Source organism: Carassius carassius, chromosome 6 (genome assembly GCF_963082965.1).
Source record: "Carassius carassius chromosome 6, fCarCar2.1, whole genome shotgun sequence".
Classification (NCBI taxonomy): domain Eukaryota; kingdom Metazoa; phylum Chordata; class Actinopteri; order Cypriniformes; family Cyprinidae; genus Carassius; species Carassius carassius.
The window spans coordinates 20,870,788-20,890,639 of record NC_081760.1 but is presented as its reverse complement, the minus strand read 5'-3'; the positions used below and the strand labels follow the sequence as shown (position 1 = coordinate 20,890,639).

The window sequence follows — 19,852 nt, the reverse complement described above, 5'->3', positions numbered from 1 at the left end:
TCATCATTTATTGAGCTCTGACTTGAACCATCTCTCGAATCTTAATTTTGTGCACTGCACGGTATTAAAATAAAAAATGTATCCAAAGTTAACCAAACAAAATCAATAAACTGACCAAGTATTAAATATATAAAACAGGTAATATATATATATATATATATATATATATATATATATATAAATAAAAAAAGTCAATCATTTACATAAAAGTTTTAGAGCATTTATCAAGTAGAATTTTTCAAGTTTGTTGGAACATAAATGTAAACTTAAATATACATTTAAATAAATACAATTTTAAAAATAAAAATCTGAAAAATATAAAAAAATAAATATATAAAAAATAAATAACAGTAGTGCTGCAAACACACTAGCAACCAGCAACATTTGTGTTTGGTATAAATGACACAGAACATCTAAAGTGCATTCTAATTTCAAACTTACATCGCAATCTGTTCATTATTAAAATAAAATACAGTCAACCAAACATTTAAAAGGTTACACTGGTCAGTTTAAATAGACCGTAGTATACCGGTTCACTCTGCTGTTATGCCAAGGACGTTTTTGCTCATGTGAAGAGGATGATCTTTATCGTCTAGTTTACATTAAATAAATAAAAAATATTATCGTTTAACATTCAGATACATTGCGAATGTGGAAATATTTGGATATGTGCAGAACGAGACGTGAGCAATAACCTCCAAATACATCTAGTCAAACCCGCGCTCGCTCGTCCTCGTATGGATCGGATCATTTTACGGATCAGCAAAAAAAAAAAAGACCAAGACAAATAAACATACGTTTTGTCTTTTTTTATTAACATTAAATTATTAAATTAAAATATATGAAATCAACTTAAAGTGCACATAATATCTTCTTCTTAACATAATAGCCCGACTTCTCATCTTCCAGTGTGCTGTGATGAAGTGAGCAGTTATCATCACAGAGCTCTCCGTCCCCCTGGACGTCCACCCTTCTGTCGTGAGCGCAACAGAGGATGCTTGGGATAGTTCATCCACAACTGTTTTCTTCTCCTGTTCATAAAGATCTGGCACAATCTTTTCACTCTAACCTCTTTCCTCATCATTATATCTGACAGGGAATACAAACTGCGCGGGCCGTTCAAGCTCCTCCGTTCCTCCGCTCGCCATGACCACTGAGTGTAGACTAAACATGCGCAACTTTTTTTTTTCCTAAATCAATCCGCGGGTCACGTGTGTGGCGAACCGAAGATATTGATCCGAACGGATCACGGATCAATGATGATCCATTGCACCACTACTATAGTGTGTCATTTGAAAACATTGCAGATGCGTTTTAAGATACAACAACAAGCACCACGAAACCATTTAAAGAGGCGCATTCAGCGGTCTCCTTGACGGGAAACAGTCAACAAAGTAAAATGATCTCCAACGTATGGCGCGCTCTCTTCATTTTATCAAATGATCATAATCACATCTATTAATTTTACAGTCCTGCTACTAGCATTTTATTCAGACTAAAACCCCTTTAATTCGGGTGAGAAAGCTTTTTTTTCCAAGTGGCTTTTGCACATAATAATAATACCGCTGCAGACGCATTTTGCAGCATTAAAGTAATTAATTGATCATTAATTTAAACGACGATCGATCATGGAAATTATCGAATATTGACATCCCTAAATACAAATGAGTTGGATGGAAAACTGGTTATTGTCTGCATCAAACCATGCTTCCGAACAAATGTGATTCACGGTTCTGGGCAGCTCCAGGACAGCTGTCTCTCCGAGCGCGCTGCTGTCTGTGAGCGGGGCGGAGTAACGTCAGAGACAGTTTACTTTGGTAACTTCACGCTGCAGTGTTTGTTAGAGCTGCCAACTTCTCCACCCCATTTACAAAGTGAAATTCTCTGACTACCTTTATCTCCCAGGACTGCTGTTGAATCTTCCAAAAGTTTTGGCTTGGGGTGCTTCACATGCAGTGGCAGCAGCAGCACTTTCTACCGCACCAATAACACGGGGCTGCCTGCCGACGTGCCTGACTTTAAATCGGCACTACTAAACACGGATATCGGCCGATGCCGATATATTAAAAAATGACAAATATCGGCCCGATATATCGGCCGACCGATATATCGGTCGACCTCTACTCATCACGGCCACGGAGGCCGCTATTAACCTGTTAATGTTCTCTGTTTCAGTCCCACCTGAGCAGACTTGCTCTCCTGTGCCATCGACTCCACTGGGGTGGTCCTCTGCTCTGCCCTGGTGGGCTTCTGTCCCGTCTGCTCGGCTGTGGTGGTCCTCTGCTCCGCCCTGGTGGGCTTCTGTCCCATCTGCTCAGCTGTGGTGGTCCTCTGCACCACCCTGGTGGGCTTCGGTCCCATCTTCTCGGCTGTGGTGGTCCTCTGCTCCGCCCTGGTGGGCTTCTGTCCCATCTTCTCGGCTGTGGTGGTCCTCTACTCCTCCCTGGTGGGCTCCAGCTCCACCTGCTCCACTCTGGTGGGCTCCCACGCCACCTGCTCTGCCTTGGTGGACCCTTGTTCCCGAATTAGGCCCATGGCGGGTTCCTGTTCCCGAGTTAAGCCCATGGCGGGCCCCTGTTTCCTATGTCAGGCCCAGGAGGGGCTCCTGTTTCCTATGTCAGGCCCAGGAGGGGCTCCTGTTTTCTGAGTTAGGCCCAGGGAGGGCTCCAGTTCCGCCTGCTCTGCCCCGGACCCCGACCACTGCACTTCCTCATGGACCTGGCCCTCCATCCCTCCCCCTGTTCTGCCTCCGCTCCACCGCCCTCCTAGGTTGTTTTGAGCATCTGGAAGCCGCTCCTTTGGGGGGAGGCTATGTCACGATCATTAGATGGAGTGCCCATGAGCTTCAGTAGAGGGCACTCCACTCAGGACCATTCCACCCATCAACCACCAGATGTCACTTGGACACTAGCACCTCTCATACTGTTGCACCACACCCAAACTACATTACCCATGAGTCACTGCATCACAATCACCCTGCCACACCTGCACCTCATTCATCAGCCAATTTCCTTGCCACACCTGCACCTCATTTACACACACACATAAAAGCAGCACACTCACTCTCACTCACTGCGAAGTCTTGTTTAGCCAGTCTGACATTTCCGAGCGTTTTTCCCTGTTTTTGTTATTCCTGTGTTTTGACCTTTGGACTGTGTATTCCGACTCTGATTCTCCGCTGCCTGTCCCGATCTCTGCTTGTTTCTGGTTACGATTCTGGTTTAAGCCTGACACACCTGACGCCATTCCTGATCTCTGCCTGTATGACCATTCTGTTTAATAAATGCTGCATATGGATCCGAACGCCTCCGACTCCTTGTTACAATATCATTGCAGATTACTGGAAAAGTTATTATCAAAACTTAATATCAATAGTGGCATCAAAGTTCTGAGAATTTGCTAAGAATGATACAGTGTATAAGCTATATATTATTTCACTATTGTTTGTTAGGACAAAAAATCACCAATACAGTTCTGTGGCCTAAAGTAACAAAAATTTATTTCTGTAATCTATGCATGGTGTGTGTTTTTAATTATGGTCCTAAGTCTATTTGAGACTCTTCTTCAGACAGACATGTTGTTTTTTTCAATACAATCTCTAAAGCTGGGTTGATGAAAACTAAAGTGCACAATGACATGTTTTGAACATAGAGTGACAAGCTGAGCCTTGTCTAAACACATAGGTGTGTGAGCGAATTTGTGGGTTTGTTGGGTGTAGATACATGATGTCACGGAGACGAACCCCGTGATTCCCTCTGATGGCCAGCAGAGGGCACCCTCACCTGAATACTGACACACACGCATCCATTCACTCACTTACACTGACGACACTACATTTCCCATAAGCCCCGTCCTTGGACTCTGATCACCTGCACAGGTGCCAATCATCAAGACTGTGCATATAAGCTGGACTTTCACAGTAGTTCGACGCGAAGTCTTGATTTGCTGTGTCTGTCATTTCTGCGCGTTATTACCCGTGTTTGATTTCCTGTTACCGATTCTGTCTGTTATCTCCTACGTACCTTTGCTGCCTGCCTACCGACCCCTTGCTTGTTACTGGATTTTGATTCTCTGTTCTTCCCACGCTGTTGATATTGCTGGTTCCGACCATTGCCTGTACGACTACGAGTTTTTACAATAAAGCCTGCATTATGGATCCCATGTCGTGTTCTGGATCATTACAGAAGACTTCACCACAACAAGATCCAGCGGCTTTTGAAGGTCTTCACACCACCATGGCGGCCCAAGCCAGTCAGATTGCGGCCAATCAGTTTCAGCTGAATCGACTGACATCGATCACAGAGGAACTCGTCAAGGCCATGCAGAATCTCCACGCAGCTCCCGCGGCCACACCAATGCCGAAGGCATCCACCATTGCCCACACGGCAGGAACGCCATCTCAGGCCACTCCCCGTCTTGCTTTCCCGGATAAATACAACGGTGAGGCCAGCAAGTGTAAGGGATTTCTATTACAATGCTCTCTGTTTGTGGAACAGCAGCCCTCACTGTATACTACGGATACTGGGAAGATCGCCTTTGTTTGTTCATTATTGACTGAGAAAGCACTAGAATGGATTACGGCCGTGTGGGGTTCCGATGGATCTGCATTTACCTCCTTTCAGGATTTCCTACAACAGTTCCGGGCAGTTTTCGATCATCCTAAGGAGGGAAAAGGAGCTGGAGATCGCTTATTGGAGTTGTCACAAGGCAGAATGATGGCGGCGGATTATGCTCTACGATTTCGCACTCTGGCTGCACAAACTAACTGGGTGAGCGACACATTAAAAGTACTCTTCCGCAAGGGGCTCAATTATGATCTGCAAACGGAACTAGCATGCAGAGACGAGGGCAGAGATCTCAACAGCTTCATCGAACTGACCATATCCATTGATAATCTGCAACGTGCCCGGCGATCCAACTCCCGTCGCCCTGAGCATTTAGCACCCTTGCCCTCTCAGGAATCTACTGAACCCATGCAGGTCAATACTTACCACTTATCTACGGAGGAAAGAGATTGACGTATGTCCAATAGGTTATGCATGTATTGTGGACTGCCTGGCCATCAACGCAACCACTGCCCCACTCGTACCTCTACCATCTCCCAACACTCGGTGAGTACTCCTCTCACTTCCATTTGTGATACCCAGAGTGTAAGCATTCACTCACCTCACCCGCAAAGTCATAATGGCGGCTGGCTTACTGCACAAGGAGAGGATCCAATTCTACATCCTTCCCACATCTCACACACCCGTGATTCTTGGATTACCCTGGCTACGTCTGCATAACCCCCAGATCTCATGGAGAGAGGGTCAAGTGGTGAGGTGGAGCAATTACTGTCAACAGAACTGTCTTTCCCTGGTCAAACCTATTCCTGTCTGTTCCGTGTCACTTACCTCTATTCAAGAGTCCATTCCCGATCTGCCAGAGGAATACGCAGATCTTCTGGAGGCCTTCAGTAAGAAACAAGCCAACATCTTACCTCGTCATCGCAAATATGACTGTGCCATCGATCTTCTGCCAGGGCATTCTCCTCCAAAGGGTCGCATCTTCCCACTGTCTCAACCAGAGTCGGACGCCATGAAGGATTACATCAAGGAGGAGCTCCAGAAAGGGTTCATCAGACCATCCACATCCCCTGCTTCATCCGGGTTCTTCTTTGTAAAAAAGAAGGATGGTTGCCTCCGTCCCTGCATCGATTATCGTGGACTAAATGAAATGACTGTAAAATTCCGATACCCGCTTCCGTTGGTTCCTTCAGCCCTCGAACAACTTCGCACCGCCCAATACTACACCAAACTGGACCTGAGGTGCGCCTATAATCTCATTCGCATCAGGGAGGGAGATGAATGGAAGACCGCCTTCTCCACTACCACTGGACACTATGAGTATCTTGTGATGCCGTTCGGACTGGCTAATAGTCCATCTGTATTTCAATCATTTATTTACGAGGTTTTCAGAGACATGCTGAACATATCTGTGATCGTATACATCGATGATATCCTGATCTTCTCTAACACCCTTCCTGAACACATACAACACGTCCGAGCAGTTCTCCAACGCCTCATTCAATACCAGTTGTACGCCAAGGCTGAGAAATGCGAATTCCATACAACTTCCACCACTTTCCTAGGGTACATCATCAGTCCAGGAGGAGTAGCCATGGACGAGAAGAAGGTCAACGCCGTGCTCAACTGGCCTGAACCCACAACCCTTAAGGAACTGCAACGATTTCTGGGATTCGCAAACTTTTATAGAAGATTCATTAGGAACTTCAGCACTGTTGTCGCCCTGCTCACCTCACTGGTCAAGAAGGGAACTCATCGACTCCAATTGTCAGATTCCACTCACAAAGCTTCCAAACCCTGAAACAACGATTTAGTAATGCGCCCATCCTCTGTCACCCTGACCCCTCATTGCCCTTCACTGTCGAGGTGGACGCATCCAACACAAGCATTGGAGCTATCCTGTCACAACGCCCAGATCCTGCCGCTAAACTTCATCCATGTGCCTTCTATTCTAGGAAACTCAACTCGGCAGAGCGCAACTACAGTGTCGGGGATCGGGAACTTATCACTGGAAGGTATCACTGCCACCATCAATCAACTGGAGAACCGCTTCTGGTGGGAATCACTGCACAAGGACACAGCTACTTACATACAGCAATGCAATAACTGTAATATTAACAAAGCATCTAAACAATCTCCCACCGGTCTCCTGCAACCACTACCCATTCCTCAACGACCCTAGTCTCACATTGCCATTGACTTTATTACAGATCTTCCCAGTTCACAGGGCTATACCACCATACTCACCATCATAGATCGGTTCTCCAAGGCTTGCAGATTCATTCCATTACCCAAACTACCTACCGCTCTCCAGACGGCAGAACACCTGTGCAACTGGGTCTTCCGATTGTATGGTTTACCCGAGGACATTGTGTCAGACCGAGGACCTTAATTCACTTCTCAATTATGGTCAGCCTTCTTCAAAGCCCTGAACATTAATGTCAGCCTCACCTCTGGGTATCACCCTCAAGCGAACGGACAGGTAGAGAGGCTCAACCAAGAGCTAAACAGTTTCCTCAGAGCTTATTGCAACCAGAATCAGGACGATTGGGCTCGATACTTACTATGGGCAGAATACGCACAGAACTCCCTTATCAAACCATCTACTGGTCTAACTCCCTTTAAATGTGTACTGGGGTTCCAACCACCAATGTTCCCCTGGTCAGGGGAACCAACGGACGTCCCAGCAGTAAACGACTGGATGGCACGCAGTGAGGAGGTTTGGAATCGGGCTCATGTTCACCTGCAACAAGCTGTTAGGAGGCAAAAGGAGCAAGCGGACCGCAGAAGGCGCCCAGGTCACGATTATCAGCCTGGCCAGTGGGTATGGCTTTCAACACGGGATCTTCGTCTCCGGCTCCCGTGCCGCAAGTTGAGTCCAAGGTACGTGGGTCCATTCCAAATCACTAGACAAATAACTCCAGTTTCATTCCGGTTAGCACTTCCTAACACATATCGTATTTCTCCTACCTTTCATGTATCCCTGCTCAAGCCCGCTGCTGGTCCCAGAGACGAGGGAGAGGGGAGGTCCCGTGCACAGTCCCCTCAACCCATCATCATAGAGGGCGAGGAGGCGTACCAAGACCAGGAATTACTCGATTCCAGACGTCGGGGCAGAATTCTACAGTATCTGGTCGACTGGGAGGGTTACGGTCCAGAGGAACGCTCATGGGTAAACTCTGAGGACATCCTAGATCCCAATCTCATCGATGAGTTTAATCGTTTACATCCTGGAAAACCGGCCCCTCGACCGTGGTAGACCCCGACGTCGTGGGCCTCCTCGCGCCAGGAGTCGCTCGCGGGGGGGGGGCTCTGTCACGGAGACGAACCCCGTGATTCCCTCTGATGGCCAGCAGAGGGCACCCTCAACTGAATACTGACACACACGCATCCATTCACTAACTTACACTGACGACACTACATTTCCCATAAGCCCCGTCCTTGGACTCTGATCACCTGCACAGGTGCCAATCATCAAGACTGTGCATATAAGCTGGACTTTCACAGTAGTTCGACGCGAAGTCTTGATTTGCTGTGTCTGTCATTTCTGAGCGTTATTACCCGTGTTTGATTTCCTGTTACCGATTCTGTCTGTTATCTCCTACGTACCTTTGCTGCCTGCCTACCGACCCCTTGCTTGTTACTGGATTTTGATTCTCTGTTCTTCCCACGCTGTTGATATTGCTGGTTCCGACCATTGCCTGTACGACTACGAGTCTTTACAATAAAGCCTGCATTATGGATCCCATGTCGTGTTCTGGATCATTACACATGAACTAAAAGAGAAGCATTTGCTCCATTGCAGTACTAAGAACCAGCATCTGGATAATGTTATTTACAGAGCTCAGCTTAACTATTTTGAATTGTCAATGATTGCTGACTGTTGCTCTTATTGTAGGAATTCAGTAACTCTAACTTAAAATGAATGTTACAAGGTCACTTTGTTTGTGCTGTCTGTGTGAATGCCCTCCCACACTCACCTTCTTGTAGCACAAACAATGTTTACGGCAGAAGCAATGCCAGGTCACTTTAGTCAATATGGATAAAAGTGTCTGCCACATGCATAAATATAAATGTAAAATGTCAGAGGATCCTGCAGCAGCCTTTAAACATGCTCTTTGAGAAGCTGGATTTAAATTATTTGATAGCTATGTCCTCCTTTAAAAGGCACTACTAAAAAAATATTAAACTCACTTTTTCTTATTTGATGGGAATCAGGCAGGCTCCTCTGAGAATATACAGTAACAGCTTTCATGAGGAGAAGAAAACTGGGAAAATAAACCCAAATGTGCTTGTTGGGAAAACTTCACAATGCTTGCCACCATGGATTCTGGTCAAAGAACTTATGGTACAGTAGTTGTAATCTGTCTGGTTATGCTAGGGCTGAGAGTGATGGTGTGAATTGGAAGCAAAAATAAACTCTGAGCTTCACAATGAACATTTACCCCAAATCACCAAAACACTTAGTAATGGCAGACACAGACCCTCAGAACTACATCTGACAGAATTACCTGAGCTTTTTCTTTCTATCTAATAGAATCCATATCATGAGCTTAAATGATCTCCTCTCATGCCTTACTACCCATACATTACATTACACCTGTCACTGTTGTCACATTCCCTCATTAGACCCTCTCACAATGGCAAACTTTCACCTGGTTGTAGGGTTGGGTATTGTTCTAAATCTTTCGATCAGGTGCCAATTTCGATACCTCAGTTTCGATTACCAGTTCCTAACGATACTTTTTTTGATGGGACCAAACAGTTGCCCTGGACTTTCTGGCCCACAGCAGCCCACCACATCATAACGCAAATGCCCCTGTTTTGATGTCATTTATTAATTTAATATTTAAGAAAACTGTTTGGGGATTTTAACCAATAGGGCAACTGATCCTCCGTTGAAAAAAAAAAGAAAAAAGAACAGCAGCTGTTCATTTAGCGACTCCTAGTGAGCGATACATGCTCATCAAGACACAAACATTCTTCTAGAACTTCTTTGCATTCAGTTAGCAGATCCATACGAATAATGCATGAAATAGAAGTTTATAAACTCAAACGATAGCTTTATGTGCTTTACAGATGAACTTGAAGTCTTTATTCATTCGAGATCAATAATAGATAATTTTTGGCTCGGTAATACAAGTTCATGATCCGATTAGTGAACTGATGATTCTTTTGATGAGTCAATCTTTTAAAATAATAATTTATTTTGTTTAACGAAACCAGTGTGGAAACCAGTGTGGAAACCAGTGTTTCACAAACTATATAGATCTGAGGTGCAGTGCTTGCAAAATCGTTAGCCCCACGTCCAGGGGCTATGTTTTCCAGTCCGACGGGCTATCGTGAATAGTGATGTAAAATTCCTAACTTGATTCGCGTGGTTCACTCGCTTGAAGGGGTGAAACGGATCGTAGCTGATCGTTTGCATTTGTTTCTAAATATTGCTGATTCAAGTGTTTTAAACAATTTGCGCGCGTTCGGAGCTTGCGCTCACTCATTCAAAGCACGCGCTGCGAGCAGCATTTCAGACAATGCGCGTACAGAGAATGAATTCATCTTTCACGTATCGTAACTTCTAAATGAACACATACACACACAATTATATCCAAACAATTGTCTCTGCAAGTATTCTCGGTCGGTTATGTTTTAAGTGAACGTATACAGTGGCCTGCTGCTTAGAGAAATTCGCTTTACCGGATAAATCTGTCTCTCTCTCTCTCTCTGTGTTTTTTAGACGACGTGAAAGGGGGCGTGTTTCAAGATACGCAATGGAGTAGACCAAACTAAACAGGGAGGGAGGGCAAAACACTCATCCAAACAAATGCTTCATTAACACCGGCTTTGGTTGCAATACTCTTATCGCATATGTTGCACTTTGCTGACTCGGCATCCACTTTTATAAAGTGTAGCCACACTTTAGACCTCTTTGGCATTGTAAAACGGAAACGTTTTGAGAAAAAACAACTACACTTGTGTTGTGTGACTGCGAGTATCTTCAGAAATCCTCCCCGTCACGTCACATGGTGGTGGACAGCCAATCACGGCGAATTTAGGTCCTTACACGCACGTATGCTACAAGCTCTCACAGACACAGCCGCTTGGCAAAAAAAAACAAAAAACAATAACGGCCGCTTGGCTTTGGAACCGAAATTTGGCACCGAAAGATACATAATTTTTCGATACTCATAGTATCGAAGTTTCTCGTTCGATACCATAAAGGCATCGAAGTTCGGTACCCAGCCCTACCTGGTTGTCTGTACAGTGTATAACAATAAGGTGATAAACATACTCCAACTAACAAAAGGCCTGTCAAAAGACATTATTTATATTAAAGAGCCAATTAATTGTTATTCAGACTCAAGCTTTTTTGAGTCATGTTGCAATGATGTAACCTAATGCCATTTATGTTTTTTGTGAATTATTATTAAGTCTCATAGAAAGGCAAAATTATTAGTTTGATTTGTTCACTTTTGAGAATTTATTTACTAATTTTCACCTACATGTCATAGCTAGTAAATGTGTGGGTGCTACATTTGTGATATATAAGCAAAGTTTGCAGAAATGAATTCAATTTGGTGGAATATGCTTCTTGCGGTAACATTTCCACATATTTTCAGAAGGTTATCTGACAATAGAAGTAATGTAATCTTGATACTAGTGCATAGGAGGTTTCGGAAATGATGTTATCTGTACTGTGTTGTCGAGAGAGAAGAGGATCCAAATGCAGTAGAAAAGTTTTATTTAAACAAACACAAAGTAAATCCAGGCACAGCAAGAAACAAGGCAATGACAACAGTCATTAAAGGTCCCATATTTTCAAAACTTAAATTTCCTGGCTTTCTGCAGCCTGTATAAAGTAGCTGTGTCTTTTCATGAGCCGTTGTGACTTCCGTAAAAATGTGACATCAGAACTACCTACATCAATCACCACCCCGAGCACTGGCCACGGTCCCACCCTCATTTTGCCAAACCCCGAGACAACATCGCGTCCATGCCATTGTAGAGCAACAACAACACCAAAACATGTTGAGAAAATGCTGTTAAGTTGATGGATTTCAGGAAACTAGCTACATCATTGCACAGGCTTCCGAACAACATTAATATAAGAGACCAGTGGCTAATGTTCATTTATTCTGAAATACCACAGCAATTTAGTTCGAACATAACCATCCGTCCTGCACATTATTTCGTCATCGTTTCAATGCCACTTTTTCAAAGAAGCTACTCATCAAAGATGCTGCAGTCCCCCCACATTGTTGGGTGCAACCTCAAATCCGCAACCCTTAAATAAACTTACTGTATCAGTAGGAAAGCAGTAGTAACGTAGCTTAAGTAAAAAATAAATAAATCAGAGTAAAAAATAAATAAAATAAATAAACATTAATCAACATTACCATTCTGAAACATCCTGTTGTTAGCGCGTATGAGGAGGTGGTTGGTTGTCTCCGGTCATCGCCGATTCAGGGTCTGAGTTCGGCTCAAACATGTTAGGCTGGACAACATTTCCCTCAACAGGGACCATCATTACCGGTGTTTCTATTTACCTTACTTGTGAGTATCACCAAGCCACAGCAAGCTACAGCATACATGACCCTGGTTATCTGTGGTTGGCCTGGCCGTGAGTCACTCAGAAAACAACAGGCCAATCAGAAGAAGGGCTCATGAATAGTAATTAGGCCAAAATCGTCCTGGTCTTAGCAGAGCTCCTCAGAGAGGAGCTGTAAAAATATACTGAGATGGTTTTTGGTACTTATACCGCAAATATATATTCTTAAGGACATCAAAACCTAAAATAAAACTCCAGAAAGGTGTAATATATATGACCTGTAAAGACTCACTCAAAGACAGTCCCTTGCCGCCTCTTTGTGGAGCAACAATCTAACTGCACTTACTGACAGCCTGTCTAGAACACACACACACAGGTGGAAATATCAATAGGAAGTAACCGACCTTTCCAAAAAAATAAAAATAAATAAACAAACAGAAAAACAAAAAAAATACCTCACCTTAGAGGGCTCAGACTTTTTTTTTTCTTTTTTTTTTTTTTGAGGCTGAATAACACTGTACAGCATGACATCAACCACACCTTAATTTCAACAACTATGAGAGAGAGGCCAACCTACAGTTCAACGAGCCATTTCATTGCTGTCCTTCAAAAAAGGGTATAAACATTATTAAATTGCTTTGAAATTGTAGCTGTATGACAGGTCTGTAACAGACACTTTCACGGTCCTGTGCAATCCTGTGTAAACTGTACAGATATTAATCGTGAAATTTCCAGCCATCAGAGGTTCAAGCACAGATATAATCTATATGTTGAATAATTCATAGGATAGTGGGAATCTCCATGTTGCTAAATGGTTTTCTCTTTGGTGGCAGGTTGTGCATGTTTTATAACAAAAAAGACACATCATCACTAATTTTTCTGTATGACAAGCTACAAAGAATTGATCTTCAGGAAATGACTGCTAGAATGTTTTGGAGAGATAAAGAGCTGACAAAGATGACAAATAAATCTGCAAATAAACCATACAGGGCATCAAGTTTATGAAAAATGACAAAAAGATATATATTACAAAAAATAATAATAATTACTTAATTAAAGGTTCGCTCAAATTAATCTTAGGGAAGATGGATTCATGAGAAAGTGTTCTGACGTGTTGTTACTGAGCATTTACAGGATTCCCAATCCCAACCATCAATTGATCTAATTTTCCCCCAAACTGCCAGTTCAGTTTCAACATTGGCTTTTTACTGAAGTACTGTTTACAATGGTGAAGTGAAGACTTTGTTTTATTTATTATCGAAAACCCCATAACAAAGTTATTTGTTTGCCAACTCCCAATTGTACCTGTAGACTCCCGCAACTTGGCGGACGCTTTAGGAAAAACCCCGGTCTGTTTAAGGCCTCAAGCGTCTTGCCTTACTCCATTAACCTTAAATCACAATATATAGCTCGCTGCAAATGAAGTAATTTTTTGTAATTTTCAGTCCAGTAAAAATCACTGTACAACGTACATAGGTGGGCATCTAGTCATGATCTGCTGTCTAGCTTGTGGCCAACAGAATGAGACAACTGTCAAAATGAATGCTGTGTATACCCACAGGGTGACTATAAATAAAACAGTACGGAAAAGACTTGATAGTTGAAGGGAAGACACTGAAACAATGCAAGGTTGTGACAGCAGTTCTATAGCAAGCTAAGCTCACATAGGCAGAATGCTTTATCGAAGTCCGTCTATATAACAACTCACCTTTACCGAATCGTTGTATTCAGATGGAGAGCATGGAACAACGAATTGGTTTATATATAATCCGTGGATTATATAAACCTCCTAGATACAGTGACCAGTAGAATCAGATCGCTACAATGGGATTTCCTTGGGACAGTGCTTCCTACAGAAGTGAGACAAAAGTGCAGTACCAACATCACGCGCTAGGTGAACAACAGTGGCCGACTATATTAATAACGCCTACTGTCGGTAACTGGGAAGAATAGAATAGAATAGAATAGAATAGAATAGAATAGAATTAGTTATGAAACGAACAAAAACAATGTACAAAAATTATATAGCCTACATCAGCACACATGATTCCTATACTATACAACATTTCCAGGTTCTAACTCAACGGTTGTAAGGATACAGATGTAAAATAAAATAAAGGTAGCGAAGAGACGAAACTAAGAGAAAAAAAGTAAAAATAAATAAATACCTTCAATGTAGTACAGCTGCTTTATAGCTAAAACACATATTGCAACATCAACACTGATATTGAACTGAATCAACATTGAACTGACTCAAACTGAATAATAACATTGCTGCCTATTGTAAAACTACCTTTAGCTGATAGATTAACTGCACAATGTTATAATCTGCAATAACATAAGACAAGAATGCCACTTTAGAGCTGTTGTACAGCCGAACTGTCTCCATATAAAGAGTTTTCATTATTGTTTCTGCTATTTCCTGTTTATTTCTGTGAAGCTGCTTTGAAACAATCTGTATGTTATAAATTGCTATAGAAATAAGGGTGACTTGATTTGATTTCACTGTAGACATAAATCAACATATGACAAATGCAACAAATAATGATTTTAATGATAACACTAAAAGCTTGTGGTCACATTTATATTATGATGTTAGTCAGCTGACAGTAACATTCAGATTATTTTACTCAGTGCCATTTTTTACTAATTTAATGCATAACACTAAAGATTAAGAAGGTCATGGGGTCATGCTATATTCATGGCCTTTGACTTAGACCTTTTTTCCGGCTCGGTCTACACAAACATGGCCAGACCAGTTGCATTACAGCTATTGCATTCTTCATGCCAAGTCTCTGGCAAACTTCTTGAAGCTATTGAATGGTAACTTATGAATGTAAAGAACTCTATGAATGGTAACTTAATTGAAGCAGAGTTACAACAGTTTCAGCCATTCATGTTAATTTAATTATTTTTATTTTTTTTTCTTCTGAAAACAACGTTCAAGCATCAGTGTATTTGTTTGTAAACCTATTAGAATTATTGGTCAATACACACCTATCACATTATATGAAGAAACGTCTCTCGTTTTCATTAGCAAAGATTACCATCTAGTGGACAAAGTAATGTAGTGCACGTCTAATTTCAGAGCATATCGCTTGAATATGCAACAACTAAAAATTTATGTAAGATCTATGTCTTGATAATTTATGTCCTTAGATCCTTGAAGTGACAAATATATCAATATATCAATATACTCTAAGAATAACGTTTGAATAACATTTGGATGTAAACAACATCTCTTTGGTTGTCTGAAAGGACGTGCAGGGGGGTGTCTTTCCTGTTTTAAGAAGTCAGATGGTGCAGATGGTCGCTATTCAGCACACCCCTTTGGGCCCCTGAAATCATTTAGTTTGGAATCTGAGGGATAGATAGCTTGTGTTAACAAGTTTTATACTGTTTAGTGAAAATGTGTTAATAGACTTTAAATCTCTTAATTTAATATATTGCTCTGTGCTGAATTTTTTTTTTTAATTACAATAAACCTCTACAAAAACCTACAAACAGTACTAACAGACATACGCAGTAAGCATACTTTTAAAATGGTCAATTCATTCAGATTGAGTGAAATAGCAGTAAAGCTTGTGAGGTACTTAAATAAAGGAAATTGACTGCTGTGTACAGTTGGCCTGAGCACGAGCTTGAATAAGACGGAGCCTATCCGACACTGATGTATTGTGAGCGTGTGACTTCTTTATTCTGTATCCCCTTTCTTCTTTTCACTCCTTTTCTCCCACTCTCTCTGTTCTGGTGTATTTCCATCTGTTTGGAGACAAAGGGCCATGAGTCTGCTCCAGCCTGGGTCCCTGCTGGTGAATTGGGCAAGCATAATGTGGCCCATCCCAGGGGCCACATTTCAACACATGGATCTGCCTTTGTACCTCACTGCTAGGGCAACACTCACTCTACAACACACACCTTTGATGGTAATCCAGGGAATGAGTGAAAGGGGTAGATTGAAGGTGCAAAAGGATTGGCTCTAGGCATTGAAGATTAGCACAATTGTAATGTAAGGAGAGTAAAGATGCAAACATTCCCTTCTGCCTTTTAAATGCTGCGTAAGTGCTGTGGACATATGGCTGCATTTTCTTGTGTTTCTCTACTCAGAAAAACAAAAAGCTCCATTTGGAACAAATGGGAATGTGCTCCTACCTATATTGTCCAATTTTGGATTCTAGAAAGGTGTTCCTGATTGATGATGGCAGTAGAACCCACAAACAGGACAATAGTCAGTAGGATTCTGGGCCATCTGAACACTTCCTGACATATGGTCACTTGTAGGTCTTTGCCATTACATAATCCATGATGAACAGAGAGGCAATATGGCTTTTTCTTCTACACAAACACACATGCTGGCTGCATTCATTGTAAGTTACCCACTCAAAACAGTACTTCAGCTGGCAGCTTTAAATTACGGTTTGTTTTGGAGTTGCAGCATGGACAAAAAGTAAAGTGAATGGATAGGCCATATACCCTGCATACTTCTCAATAAGTTAATAACTATTATCAGTTGGTGATGCAGTTGTCCATGTGATGCATTTGGTATACATTTAGAGTGTTTTGTATTTCCTTAATTTTAATTTCAATCACATTTAAAACATCACTGGCTAAAACCCCACAGAATAATAGAAAATGCATTAACAACAATTTTGAAAGAAAATGATGGACGATGACACTTTACATTATTTGCTTCTGAATTTAACAACAAATATGCTGTTGTAATGATGAGTCCACTGAAGGTGATCATTTTGAGTACCCAAGTTAAGTTTTATTAATAGACATAAACAGAACAAACCAAAAAAGTGTAGAGAAGGTTGAACAGGGGGAGGGATAGTTGGATGGGGGGCCAGGTCTGTGAAAAGGAACAGGACCTGGATCATGGCATGGACTTTGAAGCGGCATCGGCCATGATATGACGAAGTTCTGGCATGGTGGTCATCTTGGCTAATGACTCAGGCATGGATGCCATGATGTGAAAAGGCTTTGGCTTGGCAGGCATGACGTGAACAGGCTCTGATGTGCCTGCCGGTCATGGCATGAATAAATCCTGACATGAAGCTCAGGACGTGGAAAAGCTCTGGTGTTGTGGGCACTGGAGGATTGCAGGGTTCCTCATCAGCAATCCCCACAGTAACCCCCCCCCCCTCCTGCACAATTTAAAATTAATGGGTTCATTCAAACCAAACTGAAAAATGAATGTGGCACGTATTAGAGTCAACTAAGTGAAAAAGTTCACCAATGTCCTTTTCATATTCCTCAATAGAGCGATAACGAAGGTACAGGATGACAAACTGCTGGGTTCAAGTTTGTAGCGGTCTATAGCTTTCTGTAATGATGAGTCCACTGAAGGCAAGATTTGTGAGAACCCAAGTGCAGTTTTATTAATAAACAAACAGAACTAACCAAAATATGATACAAAACAGTCATGAACTAAACTAGGTCTTCACCTGACCATGAACAAAACTCAACAGCAGCAGATTACAGGGAACAGTACAGGGAACAGGAAATTGCATGACAATGATAAAAGAATAAAAAATAAAGACAAGAAACCAAAAAATTTCTGAGATTCTGAGATCTGATCTCACCATCATCCAGTCTGTCTGGAATAACAGAAACAGAACAAACTGAGGCAGACTAAATCCAGAAGAACTGTGGCAACATATACAAGATGTTGACCTTCCTGCAAAGCAAAACTATGTGGAAGTGCACTTACGGCAAAAGCTGTTTTAAACTGGTGAGATCAGATTTCTGTGTAGAGCACTGGCTGCTGTCAGACTCCTTGAGCAAACAAAAATCTCACTGGATTATTACAATTAATGACAAAATGAATGTTTGGAAATGTAAATTCATATTTTCTACTGACACACTACAGCAAAACAAAAATAACTTACTTAAAACCATTTTTAGCTAGTGAAAATAAAAGTGTTCTAATAATTTTGGCCATCACTGCACACACACACTCTCTCTCTCCTTGTTTCCCACGGGAGGTGCCAAACGGCCAGTAATTTGGTCGTCTTGGCTCGTCTGGAGTAACACCTGCCCCCTCTCTAGGGAAACGGCCTTACAGCCAAGAGGGAGAACACAAGGAGAGCAAAATCCACACGACAAGGCTTACCGAGATAACCTCTCCATCATTTCCTCTGCGCTTCTGACTTTTAATCAGAATATCCTGAAGCAAATTACGTCACAAACAATTATACGAATATGACACTTCTAATAAAGAATACAATTTGCATGGCGTAGGTCAGTCAGAAGCGCAAAATTAATCCTGTAGGTGACTTTTTAAAGCTTTAAATAAGACAATATTATTTTATTATTCGGCATCTATAATTAAAGAATCATTTTATTGCTATTAAAAAAAAAAAAAAAAAAAAAAAAACCAAGAATCAACAAAATAGCCTACTTCTGTCACAGCAAATGTACTACAAAATGTGCATAAAGCAATAAAGAGCACGACCCTGAAAATACAAGATAGATCTTTGGATATCAGATATGTTTTTCACTAAAAAACAACTCAATATAACTTATCTAACTTATTGTGTCGCATGTTTTAGTGGGGTTATGAACATAAACATCTCAGACATCTGCTCGTGAACACTCAGAAAAAGAAAATGCAAAATTTACTATGTAATTTTTGGTCATACAATGATTTTCCAATCTATGTCTCATAAATCATAGGTCTAAAATTCAAATGACATTAATACAGTTGATTTAACTGTTATTAAAAACGGTTCCTTTGTCATGCATTTGTTGTTCTTATACAAATGGATTAGCAAAAACAGGCAATTTTATCTTATTGCATCACAAAATATATAAATATTAAATCAATGAACACTAAAGGTGCAAGTTGATGTTTAACATTTTCATCTCATCATTACTGAATGACAAGGTCTAACACACATGGTAACTTTTCTTTAAGATAAAACCACTGCACATTAATCTAAACAGCAATCTTTCAACTAATAAAATGACGTGAAACATATTAAAATATATTCAACAAGTATATAATAAATAACAAATAAATATTTAAACAAGAGTGATTATGGTCATGATGTAATAATTGGAGTGCCACTTTACGTAATTTCCTCCTGATTATTATGTTTGTTTGTTAATGTATTCAATGCAGTGCGGTTTCTTCTTTGTAAAAGATTTAATAAAAAAAAATTTCCTCCTGATTAAACAACGACCAACCAGATATATCGAACAGCTATTATAGGAGGAGAGGGGCTGATTTATTCTTCACTGTTCTAAGTGAAGCGACGGTTTTCCTCTGTACTGACCTGCAATAGAAACGTTCTACAATGGTGTAAATAACAACATAGGTTATTATATTTTATTAAGTCCCACTCTCGACCTTAATTACATCATTTATTCTGTGTATAGCTTAAAGCAAGGACCAAAGTCTATTAAATGGTTCACGACTCTTTGAGCGATCAACCATTTTTGGTTGAAGTGGATATTATCTTGGCTATAAGCTATTAAATCTCATTGAAATTAATTAATACCTGTTTAAAGTCTAATGAACACTTGGGTGATAGCCATCTTATGTGGTTTCAATCTCTTCCAACTTAACTTCCAATGTAAGTAGCGCAAAGAGCTGCAAACTGCGAAATTATGATCCCGTGTTGTTTGCTGCAAACAGTTCCCCATGTGTCCTTGGAGTGCGTTGCTCATCATGAAGAGGGATCTTGCTAAACATCCAGCACATGATTTAAATATGAGATGTAACAAATAGCTAGTC

General features: G+C 41.3%; 1 protein-coding gene across 1 annotated transcript in view; it reads right to left on the bottom strand.

Moving 5' to 3' along the window:
• LOC132142483 (vang-like protein 1) overlaps window positions 1-13,961 on the bottom strand; it is a 108,246-nt gene extending 94,285 nt beyond the window's left edge. The window contains exon 1 of the mRNA XM_059552386.1: window positions 13,820-13,961. The gene's annotated coding sequence lies outside the window, so the exon portion shown is untranslated. The remainder of the gene's footprint in view (window positions 1-13,819) is intronic.
• Window positions 13,962-19,852: the final 5,891 nt, after the last annotated feature.